At 37.0% G+C, this 27,440-nt stretch overlaps 1 protein-coding gene across 12 annotated transcripts in view; it reads left to right on the forward strand.

Annotated features, from left to right (window-relative positions):
* The window catches only part of R3HDM1 (R3H domain containing 1), a 197,991-nt gene that overhangs the window by 43,784 nt on the left and 126,767 nt on the right, over nucleotides 1–27,440 (forward strand). For all 12 annotated transcript variants that reach the window (XM_057551221.1, XM_057551226.1, XM_057551227.1 and 9 more), the window contains exon 2: nucleotides 27,036–27,244. The gene's annotated coding sequence lies outside the window, so the exon portion shown is untranslated. The remainder of the gene's footprint in view (nucleotides 1–27,035; nucleotides 27,245–27,440) is intronic.

Consider the following 27,440-nt stretch of genomic DNA (forward strand, 5'->3'; position numbering starts at 1 on the left):
CAATTAGAGGTATGATAATGGGTAAAGAAGTAAAACTGTCTCTTTGCAGGTTATGTGCTAGTATAGCTAGAAAACCCGTAGAGGATCACTGATAAAACTAATTCAAACAGTAAAATGATTTCAGTAAGGTAGCAGGATGTAAAATTAACTTAGAAAAATCAATAGCCTCATATACAATAGCCTCGTATATAACAGTTAGCATTTGGTAGTGAAATAATGGTAGTCATAATGGTAGTGAAAACTCCACTTACAATAGCGACAAAGATTAAATACTTAGGAATACACTTAAAAAGAAATGTGCAAAACCTATATGAAGAAATTTTTAACATTTTTGAAAGCCACAAAGGTAGACTTATATAGGATGACTCAAAATTAGAAAGATGTCCGTTCTCCTTATTTTCTAAATTTAACTCAGTTGCAGTGAAAGTACTTTTAAAAAAAAAAAATGAAATTAGACAATACTAATACTAAATTATATTGGGAAAAAACCATCCAAGAGTAGCCAGAAAGAGACTATAAAAAGAAAAACTGCCAGAAGGGACTACCCCTACCATAAATTAAAACATGCTCTATAAGACTTCTACAGTTAAAAACAGTGTGCTACTGTCACATGAATAAACAAATAGAGCAGTGGAATAGAAAGCCCAGAAACAAACCGAGTTATACATGGAAACAATAAAAGTGACATTTCAAATCACTGAGGTAGAGATGAGCTTTTTAATAAGTGGTGCCAGGATATCTGGGTAGCCATTTGCAAACAGATAAAATTAGATCCACATCTTGCGCAAGAACAAACTCAACAAAAGTGTCCACAGATGTTCATAGCATTACTTATAATAGCCAAAAATGGAAACAACTCAAATGTTCAACTGATAGATGATTAAACAAAATGTGGTATGTCCATACAATGAAATATTACATGGCAATGAAAAGTACCGGTACTACAAATGGATGAAACTTGAAAGCATAAGTGAAAGATGGCAGTCACAAAAGGCCCCGTATTGTATTACTTTCTTTATGTGAAATATCCATAGCAAGCAAATTACAGCAGCATAAAGTAGATTAGTGGCTAGGGGCTGAGGGAGTCTGGCGAAAGGGGAAAGACTACTAAAAGGTACAGTATTTCTTTTTGAGGTGATGAAAATGTTCTAAAGTTGGTTGTCATGGTTATACATCCCTATAAATATACTAAAAACATTGAATTAGATACTTTAAATGGGTGAATTGTGTGGTATTTGAATTATATATCAATGAAGCTGTTACCACACACAAAAAAGAAGCAGCAGCAGCAGCTCCAAATAAATTAAGAATCTAAATGTTAAAGAGAGAGAGAGAGAGACAGGGGAATTCCCTGGGGGGGGTCCAGTGGTTAGGACTCCACACTTTCATTGCCGAGGGCCCCGGTTCAATCTCTGGTCAGGGAACTAAGATCCTGCAAGCCCCGAGGGGTGGCCAAAAAAAAGAGAGACAGACAGACCAACCATACAAGTACTAAAAGAAAACTTGGCTTTTCTTCTTTAACACTGGTTTAGGGAAAGACTTTCTCACTGACTCAAAATCCAGAAGCAGTAAAAGATTGGTAAATTTAACCACATAAAAATAAGAAAATTTTGTATGGCACAACCATCATGAAAAAAGTCAAAAGACCTGAAAAACTAGGAGAAATATTTTCACCATATACCATAGACAAAAAGGCTAATATTCCTACTATATAAGAATTCTTAATAATTAAGGGATAAAAAAAAAATTGAGACAAAGGACCAAAGACCTGATAGGAACTCATGAACAATGTAAATATTGATGCAACCCTTAAACACAGAAAAAAAGTTTAATCTCACTCAAAATTAGAGAACTACAAATTAAAACAGCATTGAGATAACATTTCTTATCTATCCAACTGGGAAAAACTAAAAAGAATGATAGCACATTCTGTTGCAAGAGTATTGGGAAGAGCCAAAGCAATCTTGAGGGAAAAAAAATGGAGCTGGAGGAATCAGACTCCCTGACTTCAGACTATACTACAAAGCTACAGTAATCAAGACAATATGGTACTGGCACAAAAACAGAAATATAAATCAATGGAACAGGATAGAAAGCCCAGAGGTAAACCCACACACCTATGGTCAACTAACCTATGACAAAGGAGGCAAGGATATACAATGGAGAAAAGACAGTCTCTTCAATATGTGGTGCTGGGAAAACTGGGCAGCTACATGTAAAAGAATGAAACTAGAACCCTCCCTAACATTATACACAAAAATAAACTCAAAATGGATTAAAGACCTAAATGTTAGACCAGACACTGTAAAACTCTTAGAGGAAAACATAGGAAGAACACTCTTTGACATAAATCACAGCAAGATCTTTTTTGATCCACCTCCTAGAGTAATGGAAATAAAAACAAAAATAAACAAATGGGACCTAATGAAACTTAAAAGCTTTTGCACAACAAAGGAAACTATAAACAAGATGAAAAGACAGCCCTCAGAATGGGAGAAAATATTTGTAAATGAATCAACGGACAAAGGATTAATCTCCAAAATATATAAACAGCTCATGCAGCCAATAATAAAAAAACAAACAACCCAATCCAAAAATGGGCAGAAGACCTAAATAGACATTTCTCCAAAGAAGACATACAGATAGCCAAGAGGCACATGAAAAGCTGCTCAACATCACTAATGTTGATTTGCATTTTAGAGAAATGCAAATCAAAACTGCAATGAGGTTATCACCTCATACCGGTTAGAATGGGCATCATCAGAAAATCTACAAACAACAAATGCTGGAGGGGGTGTGGAGAAAAGGGAACCCTCTTGTACTGTTGGTGGGAATGTAAATTGATACAGCCATTATGGAGAACAGTATGTAGGTTCCTTAAAAAACTAAAAATAGAATTGCCATATGACCCAGCAATCCCAATACTGGGCATATACCCAGAGAAAACCATAACTCAAAAAGACACACGCACCCCAGTGTTCATCGCAGCACTATTTACAGTAGCCAGGTCATGGAAGCAACTTAAATGCCCATCGACAGACGAATGGATAAAGAAGATGTGGTACATATATACCATGGAATATTACTCAGCCATAAAAAGGAACGAAATTGGGTCATTTGTAGAGACATGGATGGACCTAAAGACTGTCATAGAGAGTGAAGTAAGTCAGAAAAAGAAAAACAAATATCGTATATTAATGCGTATATGTGGAATCTAGAAAAATGGTACAGATGAACCGATTTGCAAGGCAGAAATAGAGACACAGATGTAGAGAACAAACGTATGGACACCAAGGGGGGAAAGCCACGGGGTGGTGGTGGTGGTGGTGTGATGAATTGGGAGATTGGGATTGACATGTATACACTGATGTGTATAAAATGGATGACTAATAAGAACCTGCTGTATAAAAAAATAAAATTTAAAAAAAAAGTGTTGGGAAGTAGGCACCCTTCTTATACACTGGTGGTAGAAATACAAACCGGCAACAGCCCTTCTTCTGGAGGGCGATTGGCAATACTTAATAAATCTACATAGCACTTTTGACCCAGCAGTCCCACTTCTGGGAATCTTCTTTAAAGACACCCTTGCATGTGCACAAGTTTATTCATTTTAGGAGTGTTTGTAATTGCAAAATACTGAAAATAACCTAACTGCTCATACAGGAGAATGACGGCATAAATTACGGTACAGCCACACATTAAAGAACTATGCAGTTGTAAGAAGGAATGAGGAAAGTCTCTGAACTGTTAAGGTGTAATTAAGTGAAGAGTAATGTATGAGAGTATCTGTAGTATGCCATTCTTCATGTAAGAAGGGAGATGTATATACAGATATCTGCTTATTCCTGCAAAAGAAATCCGGGAATGATAAACCAGAAACTAATAAAATTGGTTTCCTACAGGGAAGGGGGTCGAAATGGGGTAGAAAGATTAGCACTAATGGGGACAAGACACTGGGGAGCAAAGAGGAGCAACACTTTTTTGTGTAACTCTGACTCTTAGAACTCATAATTTTTCACATACCCTCCAAAAATAAGTAAAAGTCAACCTGGATGCATGTTTGGTGGGTGGTGATTCTAAAATGGAATACAAACACTAACAAGTGAACCTAACTGCATTACAAATGAATGACAAAATCACACTGACTTGAGTGGGGAAGAAAGGAACTAAGTAACTTTGGAAAACAGGATTTTGATTATATACTCTAGGGCTAAAGATTAAAAGAACAAATATTGGACTTTATGTGGTAAATGTGTTTCTCACAGAGGTATTGTTTAGGAATTCTGAAACTGTCTTTGTGCATACTGAGTTTGAACAAATAAGTGAATATATGGTAGATAATGAAAGTACATTTTTTCTCTGTTGGATAAGGAAGTTATAGATAAGGCAATAAGCAATAATGAATCCTGTTTTCTTTGGAGTTGGAGGTATCCATATGAACCCATGATTTTTAACATATATGCAGATGCAGAATTCAGAAATAAACATAGACATGTGAATGTGTGTGTTAGTGTACATATGTACATGTCTTAGTTCTATCCTGAGAAGGACAAAGAGCAGTGAGACCCTAGTCACAGTGAACACATTAGTGCCCAGATCTTCTCTAAATAGCATTCTCCAGAAAAAGGAACCATGGATCCTTGGAGAAATGGTTGAGTCTGAGGCTGGAGTATGGAAAATACAAGATGAGCCTGGAACATCATGTACCAGAAAGTCATTTTAAAAATGGGAATATTGGATTTTAACCCACAGAATAAAATACATATCCAGACATTCATACATAGAAGTAAATAAATAGAAGGGACAGCATTTTCTTACAGTGGAATTCCAGGGAAATTAAAATCACCAGTAGGCAGACAGCACTGTAATAATTATTGCATGCAAGAACTATCAATGGATGCTAATTAGTGATAGAAATTATGATGAGAAACAAGATATTTTCAAAGTCACAAAATACCTCCCCACAAGATACTTATTAGTTACAAGGGGGAAAACAGTAACTGTAGGAAAACCGTGGCAGATACCACATTAACCAAGTAATCAAAGTACAAATCACCACTTGTAAGATATATCAACATCACGTATACCGTGATTATGATGCACTGAGAAGGGCACAGTTTCACTTCTGTGGTGTTCTTGCCAAAAATGCATAATGAGGTCAATCTAGTCTGATCATGAGAAAACATATGGTAAACCTAAATTGACAGTCGTTCTGCAAAATAACTGACCAGTGCTCTTCAAAAGCATACAGGTCACAAAAGACCGAGGAACTGTCACAGATTGGAGGAGAGTAAGCAGACAGTGTAATATGAGATCCCGAATTAGATCCTAGATCAGGAAAGAAGACCTTAGTGGGAAACTGGAGAATTCCTTGGCTTAAGGAATTTGAATAAGATCTGTAGATTAGTTACTAATTAATAGTGTTCTATCAGTGTTAATTTTCTGATTTCAGTAATTATACTCTAATTATGTAACATGTTATCATTAGGGGAAATTGAATGAAAGTATATACAGATGCTCTCTACTATTTTTACAACTTGGCAAGTCTAAAATTATTTCCAAATTTAAAAAATAAGTAAGAGCTTGAGGTCCAAGTATCTCTTGCTGCCTGAACTCTTGATACCCAAACTCAGAAAACAGATTTTGATAACACCTTTGCTATCAGAACTCTCACTGTTTGAACTAAGACTGAATAGATCCACAAGATACCTGTGTTGGTTATGGATATTTTTGTTGCAATATTATTGAAAGTTGGTCTAAATAGGGTTTATTTTTATTCCTCAGGAGTCAACCATCAACTCCTTGCTTATTCTCTCTATATACTCTTCTTAGAGGGTTCATTCATTTATTTGGCATTAGCTGTCACTCTAAGTGAAACATCTGTTCATGCCACTAATCTGATAGTCTTCATTGTCTCCCTAATCAGCCTCAGGAAAAGTTCCAGCTGTTAAACTTCGCTCTCGAGGCATTGCCTCTTCTGCTCCTACTTAACATCTTTCAGCCTCGTTTTTAAAACTCTTACTTCTTACTTTACTCTTCCTTGCACTTAAAGCTCTTGCCTTGCTGAGCTACTTTCAGTTCACCAAATTCACTCAATCCTATGCTTTTTGGCCCTTGCTCATAATGTTCCGTCTCCCCCAAATCCTTCTTTTCTCTTAATACTTCTTTGCCTGGCAAATTCCTTCAAATGATAGCTTAAATGTTACTTCCTCCACAGAACATTCCCTGACCCTCCAGAACAAGCCTTCAGTGCCCCCTTAGGTGCTTCCATAGCATCCTGTCCTAGCATTTACCCACTGTTGTAATAATGTTTGTACCTTTCTCTAGACCGTCTGTGGTATAAAGAATAAATTAGAAGGGGGCAAGACCATTTTAAAGGTTAGAGACCAGTAAGAAGCCTCTTGGGGAAATCCAAGCAGGAAATAATGATTGCCTGTATTAGGATATTGGCAGTAGGGGGTGGAATCCAGATACTCAAGAAAGTAGGTTTGTAAGATCCTTGAGGGCAGTTTGTCCTGTTTGCCGTTAGATCTATAGCAGGGAAAATCTCACAAATCCTGCCTTATAATCATGACTCCAATTCTGTTTCCTGCGCATGGAATATTTCACTTTACCCTTAACTGTCTTGATGCCTTATTTCTGTAATTATCTGCAGAGGTCTATGAGGCTGGCACTTTGGATATCCCACTGGTTGTGAAATGTTGATTCAGTTCTTCTAATTGGGGAATATCTCAATTCTTCCTTACCACTGTAGAATCTTCTCTTCACTGTGTTGAGTTGAAGAGGATAATTGGGCTTGTTTATTTGCTTACTTGCTTGTTTGTTTACTTGCTTTTGGTGGGTGGTGGCCAAGAGTAGATGGGAAACTAGTGGTTTTTCTGCCCCTATACCAGTTTCCCATGCTAAATGCCCTACTTCTTAATTAGTTCTTTCAGTTATCCAGTTTTTAAAGTGTTTGGATTATCCTTGCCTTAACCTTCTCTTTCATGAGTCATTCATGACTAACCAGGTTTTGCTTTGAAGTGTCTCTCCACTGTTTTCATTTTACCCCAACCATAGTCATCTTATATCTAGATTATTATAAGAAGGTCCCAGTTTACATTCTTAATTTCTCTGCCTCATTATCCTCAACTTAGGTTTGCAAGAATTATGTTGATTCTAAGCTTTGATGTTGAATTATCTCAGTGAATTGGAAGTATTATTTTAAACTCTGATGTTTGATTTTAAAGGTCTTTCATAATTGAGCCAATATTTATTTAGCCTTAATTTCTGCATAGAGAGGAAATAGTGTACCAACTAAGAGTCAAGGCTGTAGAATTTAAATCCAGCCTCACATCTTGGGTCTAACAGTACACAGGAAAAATCACTTAATCCATTTGTGCCTCTGTCTTTTCAACTTTAAAACTTGGGGTAGGGGGTAATGTTTCTTTTAAGATTATTGTCATGAGGAATAACTAATATTTGCAAACTACTACTTGGCATACTATATGTGCCACATTTTATGATATTGGTAGCAAATAAAAGTGTATTAACATTCATCTTAGGTGATCAGTACTGACGCACTCAATATATGTTATATATTTTTTAATGTAACTGCACATGTATTAATAGGCAGGAAACAAAGTCATGAGGTACTTTTACTTGGGAGAAAATCTCAGGTGCAGCGTGTGTTAAAAATGCTACATGGCTTCTAAATATAAGTAATAAGACAGCTGGAAACTCATTATGACAGGACGTGGAAAAAGCAGTCTAGGAATGAACTTCATGCTTAACAAAATGAAAGGAATCCATTCCATGAGGGACATAATCCCTTTGTGTTTATAATATCCACTTTTGCAATTAATCATATCCATTAAGAGCACATAAGCCAACAGGTTAGGCCAGGTTAATGTTGGGCCACTTTCAAGTAACGTGTGATAGAAACTTGTTATAGCATCTGATTAGCTACTTTACACTAAGACTGCTATCCTAATGAATAAAAATGCTAGAGAAAAGAAGGAGGTCTGCTGGAAAAGGTTGTACAGAAAAGTTTAAAGATGGTGTAATGCATGTCCAAATAGCCTTCTGGCTTTACCAGCTCAAAACATTTCGCTGCATTTGTGTGCACGCGCACTCTCTGTCTCATTTTTTTTTTCTTGGCTGCATTGGGTCTTTGTGGCTGTGCATGGGCTTACCCTAGTTGCAGCGAGTGGGGACTTCTTATCACGGTGGCTTCTCTTGTTGCAGAGCATGGGCTCTAGGCGTGCGGGCTTCAGTAGTTGTGGCACACGGGCTCTAGAGCGCAGGCTCAGTAGTTGTGGCGCACGGGCTTAGTTGCTCCGCGGCATGTGGGATCTTCCTGGACCAGGGCTCGAACCTCTGTTCTCTGCATTGACAGGCGGATTCTTAACTGCTGCACCACCAGGGAAGTTCCTCTCTCTCATATTTTTATCACACCACCATAATTTAACATTGATAAAATATTATCTAAAATACCAACCATATTTGTGTTACCCCAGTTATTAGTAAATATCCTTTATAACTTTTTGAAAAATCCTGAATCCACTCAAATGTAATACTTTGTTATCATGTCTCTCTAGTCTTTTATAATTTTGCCTATTTTTTTTTCTTTTATAATATTGATATCTGAAGAGTTCAAGCTAGCTGTCTTGTAGAGTGGTCCACAGTCTAAATTTATTTGATTGTTTCCTCACGATAGATACAGTTTAAATATTTTCAGAGGAGTACTGCATAGGAGATTTTTTTTGTCCCCTATTATATTACATCAGGAGGCATGTAATGTTAGCCTGTCTTGTTACTGGTGATGTTAAACTTGCTCACGTCTTTAAGGTAGAGTCTGCTGGTTGTAAACACAACTTTTTCTCTTTGAAATTAAAAGTTAACGGTAACCAAAGAGTATCTTGTTCAATAACAATCTTTCATCTGGTAGGTTTTTGTCATTTATTCATGATCCTTGCTGGAATCAATTATTACATTAGTGGTTGCAAAATACTGATTTTCTACTTCTAAGAAAATGTTAAATTTCTAAAAAATTAGCTCCCGTAAGATGGCCCTTGGTTACGGTAGTCATTTACTGTTTTTATTTAGAATGTCTTAGGAAATATGTGAGAAAATTAAATTCAAATGTTGTTTTCACCTTTAAAGGTTGATCACTTAAAAAGTCACCTCTGGGATTCCCTGGTGGCGCAGTGGTTGAGAATCTGCCTGCCAATGCAGGGGACATGGGTTCGATCCCTCGTCTGGGAAGATCCCACATGCCGCAGAGCGGCTGGGCCTGTGAACCACAATTACTGAGCCTGCGCGTCTGGAGCCTGTGCTCCGCAACAAGAGAGGCCACAGTAGTGAGGGGCCCGCGCACCGCGATGAAGAGTGGCCCCCGCTTGCCGCAACTAGAGAAAGCCCTCGCACAGAAACGAAGACCCAAGACAGCCATAAATAAATAAATAAATACAGTTTAAAAAAAAAAAAAAGTCACCTCCTAAGAGCTCAGGCACCAAAAAATTAAGAAAGTTTATCAGCAGTGTCAGTAATTAGATTTAGAAAATTAAATTTCTGTTATTAGTCCCATAGTTGCCCCAGTTCCTATAATTCAGTTGGGAATTATGTTTTTACCTTGTAACTACACTTAAATACTGTGTTAATAGAGTCAGTGTGCTTATGTTTTTGCAGAGGAAGTTGTTGAGCATTCTGAGAAGTACAGAATGAAATTTGAGGTACAAGCAAAAAATTAAATCTTACTAATTCATATTGTTCTTATTGAGGGTTTATTCTTTGAGAGTTTCCTCTATTACCTGACCTTGGTAGCAAGTTTTAAGCGCAGTCCCAAGATATTGTAAGGAACCTTTCTAAATCTGTGTCACTACTGTTTATGTTGAACATTTACAGGGTACAGACAGCTAATTTACGTAATTAATGATGTAGTATCCAAAGAGAATGTTGAAGATTTTGTGTCTTATAGGCAAGTTGTAGGTTGTTCCTAAATTCAGGGTTCACTATAGATGGAATTCATTATTGACAGCGAAGTCCTTTCCTTTCAGAATTAGAGGGAGGCCTCTACCTGACAGTGATGAAACTACATTTTAAAGTATTCTTAATTATGATTTTTGACTAATTTAGAGTTAATTGAATTGATATGGCCTAACAATTTCCAAAGCTCAAAGATAAATAGAATCATTTGAAATATTATCATCCATGTATACAAGTGGATGTATCCTGACCTTTTTGACTAGTAGAAATATTCATTTTAATTTTGCTACAGTGAAAGTGGGTTCCTTCATTATTCATTTCAGTTTGTTTTTCTGTTTCGTAACAAGAGCTTTTGTTATGGTTTTTAAGGAAAGCTGCCTTGAATTTATATTTCTCATAAGTAACAAATATTTTATCTGAGAAAATATCATTTGTACCCTTTGATGGAAGCAGTAGCCATTTATGGAAAAGTCGGGGACTTGGTTATTTGTTTTTGGGTACTCGGGCTGGTACTTGATTTTTAACCTCTTACAAGTAGATGAGTGCCAAAAAGTACAAGACATGGTAAAAGATCATACACTGGGGAAATAGGTATTTTGGGAAACTTTAAATTAATGTGAAATCTCTCAGACAAGAATCACTGTCTTACCACCTTTGTTGGTTGAATAGTCAGGGAAGGTTTTGTGGGTTTATATATATTATAAACTTAAATCTATGTATATAGGTCTAAAATATAGCCTATTTTTGAAAAAGCAATAACATTTTCTAGTTATAAAGTTAGTCTTTTCTTTTGCCATTTGCTAAGCTAACATACAGAGCACTGCTGATATGTTAAGAATTATATAAACTCTGCAAGACTTAACCTTTTAGTGGCAGAGAAAAGTATTATTTCTGGTTAATGGTATACATTTTTTCTGCAGATAGTATAGGTAATGTATGTCTTGTCTGATTTAGGATCCTTGGAGCATTCCCGTATGTTTATGGAAAGCAGGATCTTTGTTTTACAAAATGGGAAACAGAGGCATGTGCTTTACCCAGTATTTTATTGGGTAAAATACTGTCTATTCATTATTTTACCCAATAGACACAATTAGTTATTTTTCCCATTTCATTTTGTTTTTCTTCTCACAGTTATTGAACGTTGAGTTTCAGTTAATTCCTTTTCTTTTAAGTCTGCCACTTGAGCTAATACAGACAACAAGCATCTGACACAAGGCAGAATTGTCTTCTGATCACAGTTGTATTGCTGTCTCCATCTGTTGGTATGAAGAAGTAATGCTCTTGCCAGAATAAGCCAGTTCGTTTTAATTTTAGCAGAAACAAATTAAGAAATAAGGAATTGTGCTGTTAATGCATTTTCTTTCTTTGTGACAGTTTAGTCAGTTTGAAGATGGAAAACTATCATGGGATGTCAGCCTTTGTAAGCAGATTGTCTTTGAGTTTTGTTTTTTTAAGGCTTTCTGTTAGTGGCATTAAAAGTGTCAGAGGGCATTATTAAAAATCTGATATATTAACCCTGCCTAGATTCCATACATTTTGTTCTTTAGGGAATTAGGGAAAAACATAATTATCTCAACTTTTCTCATCAGCGTGCAACAAAAATTTAATAGCGAGAAATCTCAAAAATCCTGGTAGTCTTAGCACATTGCACAGTTTCATGGGCTTTTGCATCATTGCTTCTGAATTGCTAATGAAGAGCTCAATATAGCTTCCGATGCATTTCAAATATTCTGGTTGGTGACTGGCTAGAGTGTTACTGACATCATAACATACAGCTGTTGACTTTCTATTGTCTCTGAGTCCTCGGCAAGTGCTTTAGTCTACTCCCGCAGCACTCTCCCAATGCCTGACTAATCAGCCGGCTGTGTGTGCGGTGAGCTCTGTAGAGGAGCAATGCAGAGCATCAGTTTACAGATACTATGGAAAGTACATCTTCATTCACTCTGTATGATGAAGCAAATACCAATACGATGAAGGTATGTGACTCTTAATTCATTTAATAATGTGTACGAAAGGTAATCAAATGTATGAAGAGTTATTCATGCTCACTTAGTACCCTAATTTCTGCTAGGGAGATGTGTGGTAAAAATCCTTACTGTGTCCAAAGTGAGAGCATGTTTTTAAGTGTTTTTTGTTTATTTTTGCAAAGATATGTTTGTTTAGATCGATAGAATGAGGGATAGGATTCATTTACTTCTCAGCTGTAGTACAAGTTTCTTCTCCCCTACCCCCCAGATTTGTGATACTCTTCTTCATACCTTGTTGATAGAATGGTTTACCCTAGTGCTCATTGGTATTTCTGTATAGAAGAACAATTTGTCAGTCGGGAAAATGACTTCTCTTTCAGGTTCATCTCAAAACAGACATGCTGTGTGGTTTTTTCATCTTAAAATTTTCATTGTGGAACAAGTACAGTGTGGATGAGACTCTTCTTTTGGAAATTAAAAAACTAAGAACCTTAATTTTTGAAAATCTATGTAAATTTTTGTACTCCTTTTTGGGAGAAGAGGTAGAATAGTTTTTAAAGTGCTTATAACAGCAAAACCTAGATTTGTCCTTGCTGTGATTAGCATAATCAGATATCACATTGCAAAAGAGAGCAAGTGCTAAAACCAAACTAATTTTTGAGAACTATCTGGTTTCTAACCATACTATCTAAAAAGTTTGACATTTATCTTGACATTTTATGATTCTTCAAAACCAAAATCATGCCATACAGGTGATATTGAATAACTAAAATATGTCCATTAGTGTATAATCGACTTGTTTGGAAGATTTTTGAGAGTTTTGCTTGCTTTTTACCTGGATTTAGCCGAAATGTTAACAGTATTTGGAATTGCTGTGATGTTTTCAAACCCCTCTCCAATATGTAACAATTATTTTGATCTTGAGAAATAACTCATCTTTTTTTAGAGGAGATAAGAGGAAACTCACTAAATGGCCTTTATTCAATGCTGAATATCATTACTCCTTTTTCTTTTGTTTCTTTCTGATTCCCAACTGTGTAAGTAATTAGGATCATGAAAATATTAATAGCTATTATTAAATTTAGGGTTTTTTTTTTAATTTAGGGTTTTTTATTAGATACATTATTTCAACCTAATACCAGGAGAATTTCATCATCATTTCTTTTTTAAGCTTCAGGTTTTAAATTTTATGTTGAATTTTATTAGACACATTATTTCAACCTAATGCCAGGAGATTTCATCATCATTTCTTTTTTAAGCTTCAGGTTTTAAATTTTGTGTTGAACTACGAAAGAAAAAAATGAAAATTAACAGCACATACTCTCAATTCTTACCTACAACTGCTTTTATCCATCCTTTGTTGCATTCCACTTTTCTCTTTTTTAAATATATTTCCTCTTTTTCATTTATTCTGTTCTTTAGGTTTCTTTTTATGTCTCTCTCTCTCTCTCTGCCCCCACCCCCCCGCACAGTGTGTGGTGGTGTGTGTGTGTGTGTGTGTGTGTGTGTGTGTTTGAGTGTTTGTCTCCCTTGCTGTCTGTCTCTTCTCTCCCTCTGTCTCCCTCCACTGGCCTGTTGGTCTTTCCCACTTTGTCTCAGTCTGTCTCCCTTTCTGTCATTGCTGCCTGGAGTCTCAGAGTCCCTCTCGCGCTCTGACTGAATCAGTCTCCGTCTGTCTGTCTGTCTTTCCTTTTCTGCTCACCTGACTCTGTGCCTCTCCCTGGTATCTCCCTCTCACTGCCCCGCTGTCTCTGCATCTGCCTCTCCCTTTCCCCCCTCTGTCTCTGTCTCTCCCTCTCCCTCTCTGTTAATCTTGTCCATCTTTCTCCCTATGTCTGTGGTGTGCCCTCCACTGTGCCCCTTCCTCCGTCTTTCTGTCTGTCCCCCACCCCTTCCTTCTCCTGTCTCACCCTCCTTTTACTCCTCCGTGCCTTGCCTTCTCCCTGCCTCTCTGTCCCTGTTTGTGTCTCCAGTCTTCTTGCTGCTGTTCTGTTAGTCTTTCTGCCTCCATTTCTCTCTCCCTGTTGGCATTTTGCTCCCTTTTCCACCCTACCCCTAGGTCTTTCTCGTTCCCGTCCAAGCTTCACTCACACATGCACTCTCCAAATTTTCATTGTCGTACAGGTTTTCAGTTTTCATTGGAACCAAATTTGCACTTGACTTTAAATGTTTTTTGGTTATTTAATAGCAGTTACTGGTTGCATTTTAATTTATGTTAAACTCTGCACTTACTAAAAGAAACTATTGGGTAATAATTAAATATATTTTAAATAAACAGATTTTACCCTTTGCTCAACGTCTTTAATTTTTAAAAATTTATGTTCCTGGCTTTATAAGTGGATTGTAATGATCACATATTGAAATTGTCATTTAAAATATTTTGCCTTCCAAAGACACATTTTAGACTGTTAAAGGGAATTATTTTTCTCTTAAATGATTTTTCTACTAATTTTCCTGTTTTTTTAGAAAGCAGTTTTAGAATTTTCACTTTCAAGATTCTTAAGACATATCTACTTCATAATTGTGTTCCAGGTTATAGGTAAACTTGTATTTTTTTATACCTATATGGCTTTTTTTTTTAATATACCATTCTGTATTTTCCAGATGTGTTACAGGGGATATATGTTGGGATTTTTAACTTTTTATTTTGAAATAATTGTAGATTCACAGGAAATAGCAAAAATACTAGAGAAGTCCCATGTGTATTTTTTAAAGGTTTTTAACATTTAAAAAATGTTTTTCTCATGATTTTGTGCCTTGTATCTCCATATGTAAAATAGTTTGAGGAACATAAATTCACTTAGCATTTACCTATTTACATAATCACAAACCTAGCAACTGTCATCATATTGTTTTTATTTTGTTTTGTAAAATAGATTAAGACAGCAAGTTGGTGAAGGCATAGTATGTCTTAATGGCACTGTGGTTTTGTATAACTCACATAGAGCTATCCGGGAACACAATTAAATTTGCAATTAACAAGTTATATATGTTTAAGAAACAAAGAAAGATGTATAAGATGAAAATCTTTTCAGAGCTGAGTTAAACGTCATTTTCATGTATAACCCTCCCTCCTGTGAAATTATGTAGCACTTCTCTGCATCCTTTTGGTGCCTCTACTGATTGTCATAGTTCTCGTCTGTGCTATATAATCAGACTCCTGGTCGTGTGGGGCATGGGGTAGGAGTGAAATAGAACCAAAAAAAAAAAAAAAAAAATTGTCTCTGCAAATCTTGTCACACCTCCATAGCTGAGCAACCCCCATTCTGATTGATACAAGATGTCTTTAATAGAGTTAATATAATGGTTTTTCTCAATTAAGTTCCTCTAAGCCCTAGAGTTCCACAGGTGTACTTTAGTAACTAGAGAAAAGCTTGAAGACCAGTTAATATCTCTCAATCCAGCCCCACCTTCTCACTTGAAAATTACAAGTTTGTGTAAAATATATATGTGTGTATGTATGTGTGTGTGTGTGTATACATGTGCCTGTGTGGATATGTGTGTGTGTTTCTCCAGAGCCTATACATGAATCTTAATTAACAACCCTTGTTTTATATTTCATATATGACACACACATAAAAATGTTGTATGTAACATGCATATATAAAATATAAAACAACAGTTGCTAACTAGGCTTTATGTATGTGCTTCTAGACAACCAAAAACCCCTAAAACCAAACCAAATATCTGTGAACATACACGTCCCTGAGTGCTGCATCTCTGCAGAAAGGATCCTTGGGTTTAATAAGTTTCTCAAGCGGGATCCTTTTATGGTCTAAAAATAATTAAGAATTACTGCTTTATGGTATCTATAAATCATTATTTAATCTACTATGCTGATTTGACATCTTCTCTCTTTTCCTTTATTTTCAAATACTTAGAAGGGTATATGATTTCCTTTTTCAACAACAGGCACTTCCACAAAAATCACACGCCATTTGTTTTGTTTTGTTTTTTTTCAAGGAGTTTGAACATATGCAGTGCTGATTACCAAGCACATCTAATGTCAAGCTATAATATAGGATCACCAGAGAGAGATAGCAGAATGTTTTATTATCTCAGTACTTTGAAAGTGCTAGCTAAACCACAACTTCTCTTAATAGGAAGAAAATAAATGACAACAAAAATTATAGACTGAATGCCCCCGTTGAATTCCAGTGACACAATTGTAAAGTAAGCAAAAGAAACTTATTAAATATTAATAACTGCTAAAACAGTATGATGAAGTGGACATAGCTTAAGGAATAATGAAAGCAAGCCATTAAAAAATTCAATGTGAAACGTATTAGACTGGATCTATTCATTTTGTGCACAGCCATAGGAAGTTGAACCAATTAAATTGGACAGAACCTTAGGTACCTTAAAGAGAAGTTATATCTGCTCACTGTACAAGTATAGTGGATAGTGTGAATTTCTAGAGACCGGGAGTTTCTCAGCGGAGTTCACGCACGCCTAGCAGCAGCATCTTCAAGCTATAATAGTGTTTGCACTTTGTTGTACACATCCTTTTATAGAGTATGAAGGTAGATGATGGCCACTGAAAGACAACACCTGTTCTACCTCAAGCTGTTTTTAAGCTATTTTTACTGACTATGAAATGCTCTTTGACTGAAAAGAAATAAAACATTTTTGAGCCTTTTTCACCTGAACAAAATCCCTAGGTGCTTTCTTGAAAGAGGGTTGTGATCCTTTGTTAGAAAGAATGTAGTTGGCAGTTCAAGAAATGAAGAGTGGCACATTAGTAGTTATAAAACAGAATGTCTGCCAATTGTAACCTAAATTAAAATCCTGTAAAGGAAACATTTTTGTCATAAGGAGGAAATGGGTCATGTTAGACCTAGTGATTCAAATGCTAGAGAAAATGAAGTTTCACATGTTGATGAAATACATTAAGCCATCAAAGAACCTTCGGGTGGATTAGATAAATGTGCCAGGAGCCCAGCATGAATTTTGCTAAGACTCTTTGATGACAGAGCTTAATACTTTTAAGGCCCGCAAAGAATTTCCATTGTGATCCTGTGATAAGAATGAAATGCTAGTCATGGATAAAAAGTACGTAGAGATAAATTCATTTAGTTATATTTGTAGTACAGAGGAAAAAAAAGATCAAGTGAAATAGAGTTCTGAAGGAGTAAAGAGAACACCACATCAGAGTCTAGCTAAAATACCATAAAGACAACGCTTCTGATAGAATGGCCTAGGACTTGCCACAGTCTGTATAAAGATATGCCTTCTCATTGATGGCATTAGGAATGGCTGAATAAACTAGGATTATGCTCATGATATTCACTTTCATTCATGAACTGTAAACTTCAGACATTATCATATGTGTAGCACAAAATTATCATAACCTAGCACAAAATACATTAGCAAGAATGTAATGAATGAGACTAGACTATGCAAAAGGTTGATAACTGCAATGGCTTGTGACACTAAGTAACCCAGGGTTAGGCCAAGCTTCACAGGTTAAGGGCACGGTCCTCCATAAGTCTACCCTCACTTCTGACCAACTGGCTACAAATTTGAAGGTTCCCGTTACCCCCTCAGGTTTCAAAAATTCACTAGAATGACTTATAGAACTCAGGAAAGCGCTGTACTTACGACTACAGTTTTATTGTAAAGAATACAAATCAGAACCAGCCAAAAGGAGAGATACATAGGGCAAAGTCTGGGAGGATCCCAAATGCAAAACTTCCCTTTTCCTCTCTCCGTGGAGGTAGGATGTGTTACCCTCCCAGTACAGAGATATGTGACAGAATATTGCAGTTTGGGGAAGCTCACCCAAGCTTCAGCATTCAGAGTTTTTATTAGTGTTTCATTACTTAGGCATGGTTGATTGAATCATTGGCCAGTCAGTTGAACTCAATCTCTCACCCCACTTCCCTTCCCAGAGGTCATGCTGATATCACATTGGCTCAGAGCCCCAACTTTCTAATCACATGGTTAGTCTCTCAGGTGTGGCCAATCCCCATCCTGAGTCATCTCATTAGCATAAATTATGTAGGGGCCCCACCATAAGTTACCTCATTAGCATAAAATATCAGGACCCACCATCAGTATTCCCATCACTCCAAAAATTCCAAGAATTTAAATTTATTTATTTTTTGGCTGTTGCCGCATGGCTTTTGAGATCTTAGTTCCCTGACCAGGGGTTGAACCCAGGCCAAGGCAGTGAAAGCACCGAGTCCTAACCACTGGACCGCCAGGGAATTACCCAAAATTCCAAGAATTTAGAAACTACCTCCCAGGAACCGGGGACAAAGGCCAGCCAAATGCTTTACTATACAATATTTTATTTTCTAACTGTTGATAGTGTCTTTGGTGTTCTTTATTAAGGAAATAATTTACTTTTCTGGTTCTCGTTATTATAAGAGATAACTCTGAAGTCAAGGCTGAACAAACAGATGTTTTGGGCTTCCCTGGTGGCGCAGTGGTTGGGAGTCTGCCTGCCAATGCAGGGAACGCGGGTTTGGTCCCTGCCCGGGGAGGATCCTGCGTGCCGAGGAGCGGCTAAGCCCGCGAGCCACAACTACTGGAGCCCGTGCTCCGCAACAAGAGAAGCCACGGCATTGGGGGCCCTGCACACTGCAACAAGGAGTAGCCCCCGCCATAGCTAGAGAGAGCCTGTGCATGGCAACGAGGACCCAACACAGCCAAAAATTTAAAAAAATAATAAATTTAAAAATAAAAAACTTAAAAAAAACCCAAACAGATGTGTCTCCCTTTAAATAGCTCCCTTTAGCTGGTTCCATAGCTTAAAAGCATCTCTAAGTAGATAATATACTATGTAAAGAATGAATTATAATCAATTCAAACTCAATATGGAACAAAAATCTATATTCTCTCTTCATACATGCCCATTATCTTAATTTCTCCTCTCACATCCTCATTATCTGTGCTCAGTTTCCAGAAATCTAAACCTTTGAATGTTTTTTATTTCCCAAAGCACGATCAGATGGTAAGACCAGTCTTTTTTCTTCCACATGGTCTTTAAAGGGAATCTTATTATGTGCCAAGAGATCTTATCACAGCCTGATTTATTTATTTCAGTCCTGCATTTAACATATAGGTAGGGAGCTCCCGATATGGTCCATGATAGGTTTAGAGTTAAGGCAAAATACATTTCCCCCTCACTAGCACTCTATTAGGAGGTAACTTACAAAGCCTTCAGGTACAGAGTTACATTAATGGCCCAGACTTTATCGCATTGTCTCTTACCTTCATCTGCCAATATCTAAACACCTCCCGAATCTCACCAAGTTGTCCCAGAATTCTCCAAGGTATCTTGTTAGCTCCTGAACAGCCCTTCCATGCTCTTTCAGTTTTGTCCTTCTCTGGCCCATGGCTCACTGCCACTTTTCCTAGTGCTTGCCATAAATTTGCTCATGTCCCTGCCAAAAGTTGTGTCTCCTAGTGCTCCCTAATATAATTATAGTCTTCAGGGTGCCGTATTCACTAGAATCTAATGTACTTGCCTCGATCGCTTGCGCACCACGAGCTGTTTGTCTCCCCCTTCTCCCCTGCTTTGGTTCTCTAATGGAAACACTTCCTTTAGCTTCTGCTTCAGCTCAAACTAGAACCCCACTACATAAAAATATAGAAAGACTTCTTTTAGGGCTCTAGCGTTCCTAACATCCAACTTTTTACGTTTTGATTTGGCTTCTTAAGCACTGTATATACGGTGATATAACGTCAGATCTGGAAATGGCTGTGAAAGGACATTAGCCTGTCCAGTAGCCAAGTAGGACCTGAGCTGTCTCGTTTCAGTTACTTCCATTGCACTGACTTTAGTTAAAGAATCTCAGAAACCTCCAGTCTTGTCATCTACAGACTTCCCCCCAGAAGGACTGTGCCTAAACAGTTCTGGATATTGGAGTCAGCGGTAATGAGCCCCCCGCTACGGACTCACTCCAATATTTATCCTCACCCATCATTCCTCCAAAACTCCACGGCTGTCCCAACTTCCTCACTTTTAGCAAATTAATGTTCTAGTTAAAATAGAGAAAGTGTTTATATTAGATATGAATTCCCTCAGTTTCCTGTCAGATTCCCTTCAGTTTCTGAGGACAGTGAATACTTGTAAGGCTTCTCTCTTCATTTGTGCTTGTGACCCCAATTCTTCATTTCTTTCCACTTCAGATTTTCCTTCTCATTCTCACCCTTTTTGCCTTTTAAGCCTCCAGCCTCTCTCCATCCTTCCTCTAGTGGCCTCTTCTCTTTGCTACAGGCTTTCTATCCTGACAGCCTTCCCCTAACTTTGCAGCTCCTGCTAACCTGGTTACCAAATCCAGTAGACTCCTTTTGTTCCTCCGCCTTCCTGCTCATCTCCTAAAGGTTTGGTGTTCCCCAGGGATTCTACCCCAAGGCCACTAATTTTCTTACTCAGTGGTTTCTCAGCAACTTCATCTAGGTTGATAATTCAAAGCTTCCATCTATACAGCGATTCTACCCAGTAAATAGCATCAGCCCTGCCTTCTGTCCTTAGCACCTGACCATCCAACTCCCGGTTAGATTTCTCCACCTGAATGTCCTGAAGGTACCTTAAATTTACTGTATACAAAACTGAAATTATTGTTCTGCACCAAATCCTCTTTTTTCCCTTCCTATGTTTCCTGTTAGTGGGTAGCAAGCACACCTACACCTCTGTTGTATCCTGTCATAACTATTCTGTCACATCCCTAACCTTTCCCCTGACCACCCCTGTATCTAGTTGGCTTCCCCCAGTTAATTACTTTCTGTTATATCAACCTCTTCATTTCTAGAGGCAGTATATATAGGTAGTGGCTAATAACAGGGGCTCTGGAGCCAGACTACCTGAATTCAAATCCTAACCCTGCCACTTAATAGTCATGCAACCTTGGGCAAGCTGCTTGATTTTTCTCTGCCTCAGCTTCCTCATTTGTAAAATGAAGATAGTAAGAGCACCTACCTGAAGGGTAGTTTTAAGGATTAAATGAAATATCAGTAATACAGTTAAAGCATTGGGAATAGTGCTTCATCAATAATAAGTAGCTATTTAAGAGTTTGTTGTTGATATTATTGGTTTTAACACACATATCACAATCAGTAATTGTCTTGTTTATTTTGTTTCTGCAGTAGAATGTAAGCACCGTGAGTACTGGGGATCCTGCCTTCCTGGTTCACTGTTATATCCTCAGCACTTAGAGCAACCAACCAAATGATCAGAATGAATGAATGAAATCTCCTTTTCCCTTTTCAGCCTTCACCTCTTAATTCTTTGTCTAACCTCTGTGGTCAGTTTCCATCACAATTCTCATAACGTTTTACCTACTGGAACAGAGTCCATCTATATTGTAGCTAAAGTAATTCTCCATGGCTTCTCTTAAAATATGCTCCTCTATTATTCAGGCTTTCTGTCCCTTATGAGATCAATACTAAACTTCTCAACTTCAAATACATCCACCCTTTGATGTTATTCTCCTGTTGTTGGAGCATTTTTAATGAAAAAAATGTCAAGACCAAAAAAAAAAAAATTCAGTATTTAATTATAACAAACATTCAGTACCTACTATTCAGAATTAGCAAATGTTAACCTTTTGTTGTGTTTGCTACAGATTTTTTTCTTTAAGAAATAAAATAATAAAGACATGATTAAAACCCCTTTACTATCTCACCAGAAACCCATTCTTTTCTCCAGAGAGAATTACTAACATGAAATAGGTGTGTATCCTTCCCATCCATGATTGTGTGGTTTTAAAATTTTTACCTAAGTTGAACTGTATTATAGAGATCATTCTGCTTTTCCACTAAACAGTCTAACATTCTTTTGGGGACTTGTATTGATACAGCTTTAGTTCATTCATTTAAATTGTTTTAGCGTATCGTGCAATATGAGTATACCATAGTTGTTAAGCTTTTTATTTTAATCAGTTTCCCTATTGGTAGACATTTGGTCTTTCCCATCCTTTAAAATAAAGCAATTCAGTGAATATTTTTGTACGTGTCCTCATGTACGTGTATGAGTCTCTTCACTGTGTAGATCCAGAAGTCGATATGTTGGGCACAGAATAGGAGGAATTTAAACTTCATTTGTTATCACAAATTGTTTGCTAATGTGAACTCACAGTGTTTGAGAGTTCCCATTCACCATGCCCTGCCAACTCTAGCTATTGTCACATTTTTTGTCCTCAACCTCAGTCCATACGCTCTGTTTCCGTTAAATGGGCTTCTTTTTCCTTCTCTATTTTTCTACTCAGAATGCAATGAATTTGTGTAACACCTTACATTGCCATATAACTTTTTCCATAAAAGTAATTTGTCTCATAATATGGTAGGACTCCACTAATAAATTATTCCCTCCCAGTCTTTAACTTAGCAAGCCTTTTCTTCTCTTTTTAAATATCCTCTTAAAATTATTTTATGTATTTGTTGATAAGTGTCATTATTAACCACCTTATTTGGGTTTAACAAACTCTTTCAGGTCACGGTAGTTCTTTTCTCTTATGGTCATTGTAAATAGTATAGCTAATACTTATTGCAGCTGTACCACTTTCTGAGGTTACTCAGTAAACTTTTATTGGATGACAGCAACTGTTTATAAATCACATAGACATTTAGCATTTTGAAACGTTTTGTTCAAGTAACTGACAAGTGATTGACTCTGAGAATGTGAATTTCCACTATTTCCAAGTAGAGCATAAACAGTGGGGGGTTTTTTGCCTTCCTCCCTAGAGGCCATTAGCCAATTGGTTGTGTCAATTTATAACCTTAGGAGAAGCTGTGTGTTGGTTTTGTGTGTTTGGTTTATTTTATAAATGCACCCGCCTGATTACATTTTTTCTCTAAGGGAAGAAATACAGCATTGTGTCCCTCTAATGAAATGACATTGAATAAGGGAAGAACAATGCTGTGTGCTTTGCCAAATCCTATTCAGGTAACTTCAATGATGTGACTCTTCCCCCAACCCCAATATTCATGTGAAGAGAACTCTTTTTTTTTTTTTTTTTTTTTTTACCTGTTGGGCCACATTTCTTTCCTCCCCCCAAAAACTTTAACTTTGTGTGTGTGTGTGTGCCATGCAGCTTGTGGGATCTTAGTTCCCTTACCAGGGATCAAACCCAGGCCCCTGGCTCTGGAAGTGCGGAGTCCTAAACACTGGGCCGCCAGGGAATTCCCTTAAATACTTTTTTTTATGTTTTATCTAGAATAAACTGGTGTTCATTGTGTGGAATTAGAATATTTATTCTAATAATATTAGAATATTATTTTTGATTGCTTAACTCTTCAATTCTTTTGTGCTGTAGAACCAAATATTAGGCCATAGGCAGAATAAGGTGGTCCTTTGAATTAGCAGTATCAGTGTTTCATTTTTATTGCCGAAAATTGTATCTGACATTTTCAGTGGAGAAACTATTCATCCATGGACTGCATACACTTTCCAAATGTTGATCCTAATTCTGCCCTGCTTTGTTACCTGGAGGAAGGCACTTAACTATGCATATTTATCGTTTGTAAGCTCCTAGGCTTCATGTTGTTCCTTCGCCACAAATTGAATCCTTATTGCCAGCCAAGTTTACATAGTTTTAATACTTAAGATCAAGAGATAGAGAGAATAAGACAAAGTGGATGATTACCTGACAGTTCTGATAACTCAGTAGTGATTAGCCTGACTGACGATGGATAAGAAGTCAATAGTACGTAGCTCCTATCTATGTGAAAAGGAAAAGTTTACTACTTTCTGTCTTGAACACGTTACTGAGTTACCACACGTTCTAAGTAGTTTTGAAATAAAGATGCTCTATAAGCCCAAATTGCTCCTCTTCTTGGTACAGCTGAATGATGATACAGCACTGTGAGTAAGAGCTTGCAGTGAAGCACCTATCTGCCCCGGTTCATATCCTGCTTCATATCCCACTCTTTACCAGCTATGTGACTTATTTGAACTTGGGACAAATCAATTTCTCCATGCTTTAGTTTCCTAATCTGTAAAATAGGGATATTAATAGAACCTACTTTCTAGAATTATTGTGAGCTTTAAATGAATTAGTTATGAAAGGTATTAGAACAGTACCTGCACATGGTGAGCTATTTATGAGTAGTTTGGGTGGTAGTTATTTGTATTTCTTTTGTAAATTGCAGTTCCCATTTCTCTCTCCTTTTCTCTTTGATTTTAAGACCTTGTTTACTTTAGAGATTTTGGCACTTTTGTGTTGGAAATATATTTTATTACATCATTTGCCTTTTAATCTCTGTTATATTTTTGTTGTACAGAAATATATTAAAACGTCATTGTAAGTTTTGTTAAGATTTTTCTTTGATAGCTTCTAGATTTTTACATCGTGTTTGGGAAGGACTCTTTCACCCAGTAATTATAAAATATTTCCTATATTTCCTGTACTTCTATAGTTTTACTTTTTTTAGGTTATAATCTTTAGTTTTCCCTTTAATTCCCTTTTGCTTATGGTGCTGAGGGGGTGCCAACCTTTTTGTGCATAAGGTTCTGAAGATTTTATTATGTCTACATACATACATGTGGCATTTCTCTTTTGTTGGCTACCTGGTAGCACAGAAATTGTATGTAATCAAATCTCTGGTATGTCCCTAATAAGTAACATGTTACCGAATGGAAGAATGTTTTTTCAAAGTTGAGTATGAATTTTGAGCATATATATCCATCTCTTTTAGGTTGAAACAGAGTCTGAGAAACTCAGTTTTTAAATATCAGTAACAGCAGGTACTCAGATATATGCACTTAATAAATGCCAACTTTTCTTTTTCTCTTAAGTTGTCTTTCTATTGTAGAAACCTACCAGATTCATTTAAGTTCCTGAATCACTTTGACTTACTGTCTAACTATTTATTACATTAGGATGGTGCATTTAATTCACTCCTAAGTGTTGTGGCAGAGATGTAATATGATGTGTCTGTGCCTTTATATAGTTGACGCCTACATGTCCACACAGCCTTAGGTAACCCCAGAAGCGTAGGCTTTGTGCCAAGATAAAAGGGATTTTGTTTTAGCGAATACCAGAAAGCTGGAATACCTCTTTTGCTTGAAGATTTAGAGAGGAAAACATTTGTATTTAAGACAAAGACATTGATACTCATGAGAAGAATGCAAAGCTTATGTGAATTTTGGATGTTAAATGAGAAGGCGCTAGTGAGAGCCCCTTGAGGCTGTTGCACTCCCTCCCGTAACTTAACGCGCGTCCACACAAACGCTCATCCTTCTCCTCTGCTGAGCTTTGTAGGGTACGTGCACAAGGAGGCCTGAGGTGTGCAAAGCCCCTGCGCACCCGTGGTGGGCCTGCTGTCAGTCTCCGTCATGCAGGGTGTAGCCAGGACACAGCCGACTAAGCCTCAGCCAGTTGTTGCCCTAGGCGGTTCTGGCCAAGGAAGGAAGCTAGCATTTTTGGAGCGCCCACTGTGTAAGAGAGGCTGTGGCGAGTGCTTTACATTTAAACCATTCAGTTCTTCTAACAGTTTATCAGCTAAGTATCTTTTCCCCACTTTATAGTTTAGAAAATTGTGACTCAGAGAGATTAAGCAGTTTACCGAGGTCCTAACTGGCAGCGCTGGGATTTAAACTCAGGTCTAAGGCTAATGCATTTGATCTTTGTATTATACCAGTTGTCTCCTTCCCAGGCAATAACTGGCCATTTGGTTCAGCAGCATTCATTAATCTCTTGTCAAGTGGTGTGGCTTATTAGCAAGTATTGGTCGTACAGATTGGTTGTATGACTTTGGACAAGTCATTTTATTACACTCCTGGGCGCTCATAACTTGCATGGTAAATTATAGGATTGGACTCGGTGGTCCCTAAGGTTGCACAGGTCCTCAGAGGATCTTCTCATCCTCGCGTTCACCGTTTCACATTGTGCCTCTTCCTCATTACACCTTGCAGCTGTTACCTTAGTGACGCCTTATTCATTTCTTAAATGGATTACAACCATGCTTCTTTAGAATTTCGATGTTAAAGGAGTCATGATTAAATCCCAAAGTCTGCAGGAACACGAAGAATTTGTCTGCTTAGTGAGTGCTGCCATCTTGTGTCTACCATTTTATGAGAGAAAAAATTTTTAATGAGAAAAATTATATTTAAGTATTTTTTGGTTTGTTTTGGGTGGATTTTTTTTTTTTAAACCTAGCCATTTGATTTAGTGGCCCAGAAACCTTGGTCATATTGAGATGACAATGTCAGTTAAAAACAGTTTTGACATTTGTTTATGATACCTCCTTTTCTGTTATCCTGTAGTCAAACAGAGTGACATTGAGATGTGAAAACTAACGTGTATCTGTATCAGGGTTCTAAATAATTCCGTTTCAAAATTGTTTTTTGAAGAGTTAGTATAAGATGTGAATTCTTCTATGATGCATGCTCGGCAGTATTAGTATTGTATCTCTTGGTGTTTAGACGTCATTATGCTCAGTTGTTTCACCTTAAAATTGTGCTGTTCTGTTTATTGACAACAAAATTGTCAAAGGAAGATGGAAGAGCTATATAGGATTTTTAGAGTGTTTTTTTTGCTGTGATGTAGTCACTTGCACCAAAAAAATTTTAAATGAAACTAACTTTCAAAACAGATGACACTGAGAGAATTTTGGCATTAGTCTTTCAGATGTCTTTATAAATAGTCATGCCACCCTTTATAGACAATGTGCGTTTCTTTGAAAATGTTTAATGGCTTATCAAAGCTTTTGTTCTTTTGTACTTTTAAAAACCTGGAATATGATTATTTTTCAGAATTACTGTCTTAAGTCCATAGAGTTGTAGCTCTGGAAGAAAACTCTAAAAATCATAGTTCTTGGAGGCAAGAACTGGTTCTGATCTTGGCAAAACCTTTTAAAATGAAAATTATATCTCCCTTACAACACAGACCATATACTTGGTTCTGAATACATTCCCTTGCTTTCTTCTTCCTTCTGCTTTTACTGCAGAACTCTCTAGGTGGCCTCATGGTTTACCCAGGCTCACAAAACCAATGCATGTCAGAATTGGTTGTAATTAAGTGTTCTGGCTCTTGTTTAGGACAAGAAAATAATAAAGTCACCAACAGTAATATTTTAAATTTCCAATTTACTGTGTAGTGTTTCATTTCCCTTGGCTATTTTGTATAATGTTTTCTTTTGTTTTAATTTTAGGCCACTGAAAGGTATGATATATTTGATCCAAGACAGTCCATTTCAGTCCAGGAATCTACAGTGGTGACAAGGACATGGGACTCCTCCTGCCAGATTCCAAATTGGTCAAGACAAGTGACATCCTGGCTGACAACTGTGAGAAAGAACGTTGGATTATTTTATTTTATTTTTGTGGGACACCACAATCCCAAATCCATAGGACACATCAGGTAACCTGTCTTGTCACTTGAGAAAAACATCTCACTTTTTCTTTCAAAATCTTATATACAAAAAGCAAGGAGCCAGAGTACTTTAAGTACCCCCTCCCGCCTTAGTAACCTTACTGTTTTGAGAATGAACCACTTAACTTTGGTGTGGATATAATTAATGAAGACTTTTTTTTTTTTTTTAAGCTTTTCAGATGTA

This window comes from Balaenoptera acutorostrata, chromosome 8 (genome assembly GCF_949987535.1).
Source record: "Balaenoptera acutorostrata chromosome 8, mBalAcu1.1, whole genome shotgun sequence".
NCBI classification, from domain to species: Eukaryota; Metazoa; Chordata; class Mammalia; order Artiodactyla; family Balaenopteridae; genus Balaenoptera; species Balaenoptera acutorostrata.